This window comes from Falco naumanni, chromosome 6 (assembly GCF_017639655.2).
Source record: "Falco naumanni isolate bFalNau1 chromosome 6, bFalNau1.pat, whole genome shotgun sequence".
Classification (NCBI taxonomy): domain Eukaryota; kingdom Metazoa; phylum Chordata; class Aves; order Falconiformes; family Falconidae; genus Falco; species Falco naumanni.
The window spans coordinates 12,508,881-12,518,701 of NC_054059.1; positions in this window are offsets into that span (position 1 = coordinate 12,508,881).

Below are 9,821 nucleotides of genomic sequence, written 5' to 3' on the forward strand. Positions count from 1 at the left end.
ATGGCTTTAATGCAACTTTGTTTTGTCACCAAGACTAAGCTAAATTCCATTTCTGTGAGCTCAAAAGCAGTGCAAGGAATGCCCTGTCAATTAATGATCACCCCCTGATGTTTTCCCATTTATTTTCCTGAGATTTTTGGGTCAGAGCTTACTGGGCCAATACTGCTGCCTTCTCTTGGGGTGCATCTGCTCTTCCTAAAGCTTCGCTCAAACACACAAAGACCTTCAGAAAATGTATCTGGATAAACAACTCCACCCCCATTTGCTCTGCATGTACCTTTGATGTGGATGGCAGCACAGACCTGTCTTTAAAGCAGAGATTGCTGTTATTTTAGCTACCTTCTCCCTGTTGGCATGTCAAACTCCTCTGAAGTGTGGCAGAGTGGTTACATGCCTCCAGCTTGATCCAGAGATGGATAAGTGATCTAACCCATTATGTAGGAAAGTCTGGAAAACTGCACATACTAGATCAGTTTGTGTCCTACAGTGTTGAATTTTTCTATTACTGTGGAAACGTAATACTGAATTAAAGTTTTTCCTCACCTCCTATTTTCTGCTTTGCTTGATTTATGGATTAGAAAAAAAAAAAAAAAAAGCACAGAGATGTTCTGACAGATACCCCTTCTCACAGATTTTATAATTCAGAGTGCTATCATGCAAGCAAACAGTTTCCTAGAAGAAGACTTTATGATGAAATATGGAAACCACTCTGTTAGAAATGAGGGGTGCATTTCTGCTCTAGTGACAGTGATGTCAGTCATCTTTGAAGCTGATAGAATAAAAATGGCTAAAACTAGTGAAAGAGTGAAAGCCCAGGAGTTATCCCAGATTAATTTGAGGGTGGAAATTTCACCCTGCCGTGCTGAATCTTGCAACCAGTGCAGGCAAACCCAGCACTTTCTTGCCATTACAGATCTCCAGCAGGTAAGAGATAAGATACAATAGATAAACAATAGATAAGGGTTGCTGAGGTGATAGGGTTGCAGTAGCCTTTTGAGTGAGACCCACGGGGAGGGTTTTATTCCCTCCCAAGCTCAGATACTGTCATGTACCAGCAGGCTGGGCTGCCCCACGGTGCCATGGCTGAGCTGCACCCAGGCATGGGGTCAGTGACCCCATGGCTCGGTCCCACCGGGTGCTTGGTCCCAGCCTCACCGGCTCCCCAGCCCCAGCGCCCTGCAGCACCACCCACCACACCAGAAACCCATCAGTGGGTGCATTTAGAGACCTGGCAGGTTCTCCCATTTTTAAGATCTTTAGCCTTACCTCTGTCAAGAATTGAATAACAAAAATAGTCAGTTTTACAACCAGCACTTCTTTAATTTGTTAAGACTGAAAGATGGCTGTTTTTCATACAGAGAAACATTTGTCGGAGTGATTACAGCGGAGCGAATTACTTGTTTTGGGTTAGGTGTTGCTATCAAATAAATAATAAAATGCTCATCTTCTTTTCAAGCATCCTTTCTTATTGGAAAATCACGATAGTTCTGCTAATGTATTTTGGGAAGACCGTATGTCCTTGATAAATGTTGCCGTAGTTGTATGGTGCCTCCAAGATGTCATGTTTCCAGAGAGGGATAAGCTTACTGAGCCTCCCAGCACTGCTGCCCAGGACCACCAGGTACAAGCTCTTGTTCCCACAGAGACCTTCCTCTTACTTCCCCATCCTCACATTTCCATTTCCAGTGGAGCTGAATTCACCCCTGAAAAATGAATTTACCATTTGTCATGCAAAAAGCTTACAAGGATTACGTAAATCAGCACCAGCCACAAAGTGACCTGGATAGTTGCTTGCAGGAGAGGAAAATCCATTATTATTGTTAATGTCAAAAGGTTCCTTATCTCATTATTTTAAATGGAATTCAAAGTAAGGAACGTTGATAACAGAATATGGTCTTCCATTTCATCAGTGTTTCTGAGCAAGCATTTTCTAGTGCTTTCTTACCCAAGACATTTAGCCTATTTTCTGCTTGCAAATTATTCATCAACAAGCTTCGATCTTAAAATATGGTGGTTTTGTTGTTCCAGAACAGTTTTACAAACAGATTTCAGTCTCTTGAGTTCTTAATTTAGGATATTTGCTATTCACTTTTCATCTAGAGCCCACCATAATTTCTATTCCCTGACCAGAGTAGAAATTCAGCCTGTCAGCCAACTTCCTATAAAATAAACATATGTGCTACTTATTTTTTCATCTTCTTCTGCTTCCCTTTAATATTTCCTTATCTCATTTCATTTTCTGCAGCTTTCCCCCACCTCTCTTTTTAAGTGCCTTTTTTGCTTTCTTTTTCTCCCTGCCCCTTTTTCATTCCATCCTCCCCCAGTCTCCCATCCAGCATTTTCTTGAGTCTCATACAAGTTTAGAAAAAGGTGTTTTCTACAACTTTTCAAACAAGTTTTCCAAACTTGCATGAGACTGTTTTCAGAGGAGAGAGGGTTTCCCAAGTCAAGCACCTTTTCTCCAGAGACTGACACACGAGCGGAGTTTCTAAGAAAATCCAGAAATCACCAGCTTACAGTTTCAGACCCAGCAGTGCTGCATACAAATGTGCCTTATTTTAAAGCGTGTAATAAAACTTTATCAGCAGCTGAAATCTGAGGGTATATATTTATTTGTTGCCTATGGCCAACTAAATGTTTTTAGTACACAAAAATGCTCCTAGTAAGAAGAGCTGGCTTGGACATAGTATTAAGAAAAATACTTTGGCAGTTTTCTGGAAAGCACTGGGTCATTGACACGAATGTGTCAGAGAGCAGAGGTCCTGCTAAAACCTCAGAAAACCCCAGTATGATCTTAATGGTTCTGGTGAACAGTCCTTTCCATCTGTCCAGCTAATGTATCTGAAGTCGATAATGAGTAACACTGCATGAGTCGCAAGCAATAATTTATTAAAGCATATATGCCATGGGAAAAGCAAGCAGTGATCAGCTTTCCTTTCTGATCTATTAACAGCACTCAGACAAGCAGATCTCAAATTATTTTGAAACCCCAAATGAACCGCTCTAGTCATTAGGAAGTCTGTGGTGCTACTTCGTGTAAGCAGCTGTTCATTTTATCATATTTACTTTTACAAATGACTGTTATCATCCTGCAACCTTAGCTTTATGGCTCTTTGGCAACTATCCAAGGTTTGATTTTTAAGGACTCTACATGCAGTTTAATATACTTCAAGAGAGAATATTGAAAATTTTGAATGAATTGGAATTGCAGTAGGAAATGTTATAACAGCTATTTGCAAGTAACACAATATAAGCTCCCACAGACAGTCCTTTCCCAGCCGTGGACTTTCTAATCAGGGCGTTCGGTCCAACATGGCAGGCAAACCTCTGTGATTAGGAAACGTCTGGCAGCCGCTCCCCTTTAAAAAGCCTGAGATCCATACCTCAAAGTGTCCTGCAGAAACCATTCCCCAAGGCCAAACAGCCTTTCACTGTACCTGTTTCCACTGCCTTCATGCTATCCTCATTTGTTTAACCTGTAGTGCCTCTGCACCCCTCCTTGCTTTCCCAGGAATCTGAGTAACGCTGTGGCTTCCACTCATTGTCAGATGACAGTCAACGTGAATGACAGGAGACAACACAGGGTTCAACTTCCCAGAAGAATGGGAGCAGAGCCTTTGGACTGGGATGTGTTAGAAGTGGGAAGGAAGTAATATATATATATAAAAAAATCTTTGTGCTTACTACAGCAGTGCCTAAAAGCCTGGAAAATGGAATCACACTGTGCAGCTGGCCAGTGCTACTGGTGTCCTGCCCCAGCAAGCAACCATCTGGAGAAACCCAGACCAGTGCTGAACATGCCAGTGAGCTCCAGGATGAGGCAAATGCTACTTTCCTTCCAGAACTAATTCTCTTCCCCTTGTTCTCACTTTTATCATCACTATTTGTTATTTTAAGAACACTAATTGAAAGGGAAGAAAGAAAATGAAAGGGCAGGTGGAAAGGGATATAAAAGGCAATTCAAGTACAAAGGGAAAGAAGAGAACCAGGGCAGAGGAAAGAGCCTGCTGAAACTCTACATGTTGCCTTGCCCATTGGTGAAATTTAATTTTCGTGTACTCCCGGATGCTCTCTTTCCTTTTCTACATGCAGGTGGCTTTTCAAGATGTATTGCTTGGCATTCACAGATTTTTCTCCCCAATCTCTTCATTTGGCAGCACATGCTGCAGCTACTAATGTGTGTAGCCCAGGAAAAACATTTCAGCTGCAGAAAAGTAGCTTTTAACTCTATTATATTGTAGAAAGACCTGAACTTTGGGAAAGAAACCACACTACCCAGCGTCTGCTGTCACCCCTTAGTGACAGCACATGGTAGGGGATAGCCTGTGCCCTTGCACATCTGCCACAAAGGATGAAATGTTATCCCACCCAGAGCGGCAGCCTCTCCTCCCCTTCCCCATTATAACTACCCTCTAGTGCCAGGAGCAGACCCCCTGGCCAGGCACAGGGAGCTGTGCGGGCACACAGGCAGCAGCATCACCTCTGTGCTTGTCCTCATCTGTCTCAAGTTAAGCTGGAGGCAGCAGGGATGACAGGAGGGACTTCACCTGGGCTGCCACGGAACTAAGAGCAACACACAAGCCAGTGCACTCGTCTTACTAGATAGGTTTTTATCCTGAAAAGAAGCCACCGTTTTTCTCTAGCTAGGCAGCTAAAGCGTGCTTGCTCGCACTACTGCTCTACTGCAGATGAGGTTAGTTCAATATTATCTTTATTTTGTATGGGTGAAGCATTGGCTGCTGAAAAGACAAAAATCTTTGTGGGTCTAGTATTACTTTTTGCTGAAATGCTGGGTGGAGCTGTACTTTGTTAAAAGAGACAGAAATTATCTACCCAAGGGAAGAAGTCCATCTGTCTGAACCTGGGAGAGAAATTCAGTCTTTAATATGGGTCTTTCCTAAATTATTTATTCCCATTTAGATAGTATAGCGTTTCCATAGTCACTGGCTGGCTGTGATTTCTAAAGCCCTGCTTGCTTCAGGGATTGTCATTCACTACCTCATTTCCAGTTGTCTTGCTTTCCATCTGTATGGGGGGATTTAATTGCATGGAGCTGTTGAACAAGCCTGTGTTTCCATCCTCCCCATGCCCTGCTACGAGGCACTGCAGCTCTTCCAAATGACTCTGCTCCCACATGTCACCTCCCCAGCCTCTGCCCACACAGGACCGTGCACGAACAGTGCCTTGCGTTCCTATGGGTGATCTTTTGGTTTCATTTCCTTTAATGTTAGTTATACAATACAGAGTAATGCCAAGATCAAAACACACATAGCAGCTTGCTCCTGTTGCTTATATGCCTCATAGCAATACACATCTCTAACAGAGACCCAAGCTGCAGGCTACTTACAAAAAGCTGGGCAGTGCATGTCTGAGACATACATATATATAAAAAATTCTTTTAAGCTTTCTCTTTTCCAGTTATGTAATTAAAAGCAGAAAGTGTGTTGACAAGATGACCATACTTGCTGCCAGGATAAAAGGTTTTAAAGTCTGAGTGGCGCTTGTATTGCTCCAGGTATGGCCTCTGTACACTGCAGCGCTACCGCCCCTAAGTTTTTCTTTACTTCCTCAGCCATTTAGAGTTGTTGGTGGTTTGCAGACAGCTAGTAATTACTATGTTGGTTGTTAAACGCCAGGAATATGCTTAGTCCTACGCTGGACACCTGAGCCACAGCCCCGCAAGACAAAATCCTCCTCCAAGGCGCACCGCTCTCGAGGCTCTGCACGGCTGAGGTCACCCAGGGCTGGGCTCACCCCGAGCACAAACCCTCACACCCGCCAGCTTCTCACTCCCCCTACAACCGTCTTGAGCTGAAGTTCAAGCCACGTTCATTACAAAGTTCTACCCAAGTAAAGGGTCTAGGAGAGGGGTAGGTCGCTTGGGTAGCCAGCATGAAGAGGAGGGCCAGAGGGGACCCCACACTGCTCTCCTCTGTACCCAGGCAAGGGACCCTGTGGATGCTCCAGCTCCCTGCCACCCACAGCCTGTGCCAAACCTCAGCAGAAAGCTCAGTTTCCCACACCGAGCTAAGTAAAAGGAGAAGAGAGGACCAGGGAAAACCAAGTGGCGACTCCAGAACAGTTTGGTCTGTTTGTGTACAACCCTGAGGCAGTTTTGGCAAGCCTGTTTACAGGGTTAAGCCAGAAAAGTGCTTGGATTAAAACCCTGGCTCTTAGTGCAATGGCTAGCAGAAGACTTCCTGACCTAAATGGCAAAATGCCAGCACAGACACAGCTGTATTGACCAGGAATGCTGCGAAAGAGCCCCAGCTTGGCCTCAGTTTTGAGACCTACACCTGGTTCTTATCAAGCCAAAGCCAGAAAAAACGTCATCGTTCATTAGAACATAATTTGAAAGACTGGGTATTTTGCCACAAGAAAACTTGGAAGGGTTTGGGGCACGACAGTGTGAGAAATAAAATTCTGTCTGGAGAAAACATCCTTGCACATGTGTGTTATGTCTTGGTCATGCAAGAAGAGCCGGTCTCACACATTCCACACCTTACTACCTCCTTCACCTCTAAATAAGCTACAGGCTATTTTAAAGGCTGCATTTTCCTGCATCTTTAATAAAAGGGAATTATCCTCCCAGGCTGCAGGTTCTCCAGGCTAGCAATAATATGTCTTCCTTGGAAACAAGTTCCTTCACACCACAGTGTTGCTGAAATGGCATTTTCCAGGCACACAAAAAGATCCATGTGGGAGAGGCTTGGCCCCCAAAGCTATAATCTAGCAAATGCATTGTTCTTCCAGGGTTTGATAAAAGAGGTACAAGGACAGATTTGCCTGGATAAATGCTAAGCAATGAACCGAGGGGGAGAAGTTCAGACATACATGTGTCTACAGTTTTTTGAGAACCACTATCATTCCCCATTTCCACTTCCAGCTCATGCATCATTCACTTAGCACTCACTTTGCTACATTCACATGATGCACTACTTTAATATCATGCAATTGGAAAAGTTTCAAGCCTTGTCAGGAGAAAGCAATACAAAAAAGAATTATTTTTCAGCTGCTTACTTGGGTTACCTCATCATTTTTGCTCACAAATTCTTCTGGTCTGGACCTCCTGCGTGACCATGCAGAACCATGGCTAGAGAGTGAACTGAAGAAGGAAAAAGTCCTAGAAATTAGCTACTTCCCTGATCAGTCCCTGATTTGTATCAAAGGAGACATTTGCTGTTTCCAGTAATTCATTAACTCTCTATTGTTTCACAGTGCATACGACAAAATCTTTGTAAAATGTTTTACCATTAAATCCCTTGCTGCTATTTGTGGCTCTGCTGCTATTCAAAGGGATTTTCAAGGCTCTGGCTCACATCTTTATGTACTGCTTCTTATAATGGCCAGCACTATAGGAATCAAAGACTCCATTATATCAATAGATGGTACCTGTCACTTTGTAACGTGCTTTTTATGGAAGGATATTTATTTTTCAAAGATGTATTCCTTTTGCTGTAATCCTACATGTTCCTCCTTTACACTTGCACCGTGCCAGGCTTTAAAGCAAAGGACAAAGCAGCTGAAAATAGGAGTCTTTCCACCCACCCAGCCCATTTCTTTTCAGATAGTGAGAAATTAAAACACAAGGCTTTGTGGATGAATTGCTGTCAGAGTCATTTGATAACTAGGATCCCAGTAGAAGCTTTTATAACAACATTAATAAAGATCTTATGCTAGCACTGAGATCCCTGCGTGCCGCATACCAATAACATCAGTTAGAATTATTGTCTTCAGGTAATAAATCACACTTTTTTCAGGAGGCAAAAATTATTAAATGTCTCCCCTCCTCACCTCCCCAGGATTCAACAACAGCAGAGTTGTGGTTTTTTTTTAAAAAAAGGTGCTCAGACACACAACCAGCTACATCTCTGCCAGCCTGACAGCTGCACTTCCCGTGTCCTGTGGTGTGGTTATTCACTTCAAAGAGGCAAAAAACCACCCCTCTGAACTCTGACATCTGTTTTCTGCTTCACTAAATAGTGGGACGGGTTTTGTTAGCCACCATCAGTGGTGTGGGCTGGGGCTGGAGGGAGGAGTGCTTTTCAGCCTGGCTTGAAGGGGGCCAGAGCCAGAAGATGCTCCACAGCATCCCTCTGGAACCTTAAGGACGGGCAGAAGAAAGGGTATCTGAAGCACAGCGCAAATGGCCATCACTGTATCCCCAAGACACAAGAAGCTGAACACGAATTATGGCAGTCTGAGGTGACACTGCCTTGCAGAGGAAAGGCCACCTGCAGGGGTCTCTGATTGCGCCCACCCTCCCCTGCAGCAGCTCCAAGCTGCAGCAGTCGAGTGTTGGGCTAACTAACCTCTAGGGTTGCCAAAGGAGCCAGCTGTGGGCTGGGGAGGTCCAGCAGTGAGGAGACAGATCTTTATCTTGCACCTAGCTCCAGAATAATTTTATTGGGCTTCTTCTAGGATGTCTGATATGCCGACGTGCTTTGCACAGCACGTGCTCCACAGAAAGCGTGCTTGCTACATGCAGCGAGGGGACACAGCAGAGGACAGAGGTGCCAGACTAATGCAGCACAGGAGGACAGGTGCTGAACACTTGTCTCAGAGGGATAAACAGCAGCTGAACTGTCAGTAAACAAGCTTAAACCAATTTTGCTTCTCCTCCAATTCCCACAGCAAGCACAGCTCTGATGGAAGAAGACCAGGATAGCTGAGTTGTAAGCAATTGTAACAGCCTGGACCTGGTGTTACAGACCAGCATCATCGACTCTTCTAAAATATGAGACTCCCTATCTATTCCTAGCTTTAAGCAGTGCCAGCTGGAGGAATAGAAGACTAAAAAGGAGTGCCTGGCTTTTAATACCAGTCACTTGCCAAACATGCTGGTCATATTATTTCATGAGCTGACCAAATTGTTTTAACAATGACCAGGCATTACACCACCACTATCCTATTCCAGATCCTCAGTACACTGATAATGAAATCTTCTTATGAAATGTAAATGAAATGTGTCAATGTATTTCCAGTTGTTTCTATGTGAATTATATTCTTTGGCTTAAACAGCTTTTCTTTTCCTGTTTCTCCAGCATTTAGTGTCATCAAGTGTTTCCAGGGAACAATTTAATTTCTTTTCAGCTTCAGAAAGACTAAGAGAGCCCAGCCACTGCCTTTCCCTCCCACATCAATCCCAATGGCTTCCCTCTGCAGCTCCTCCATCCTTCATGAATGGGGGTGCCACCAGCATGCACAATACTCCAGAAAAGGTCTCAGCACGGTCTTCTACAAAACCACCTGAATGCTACATTTGCTCCACTGGAAACCAGTACTAAGAGCTACCCTCAGCTTGGATTTGCCCTTCACGGTTGGATCACATGGATGACAATATTCATCCTGACTGGCCCAGTGACCCGGTGCTTTCTACCCATTTCCATTTCCAGCTGATAAATTCCCAGGTTTTAGTGCAAATTCTCCACACCAGTCTTTAAATGATCTTGCACTTCATTCCACTGAAGTTTATCACACTGTCTGCCCCTTTGGGATAGTAATTTTTTCTGCCTGGCAACTTCATCTTCTGCCATATTGATGATGCCTCCCACCTTCACAGCAAATTTCAGAAGGACCCTCTTGCTGTTAGTTGTAAGAATCATTCAGGAACTTCTATCCCAATTTAATATGTCCACAATACACATGTTAGTTTCCACAATTTCCATGTTAGTTTATTATCTGCTTAATTAGGTAGTCCCTAATTTTTTTAAGAAGCATGTTAATATTTTATTCTGTTCCTTAAAGAGTGACAATTGCTTTATAACAGGGGCTAATTTATATTTAGGTCAATATGGCAGTGTTCTAGTCTCCCTATTGTC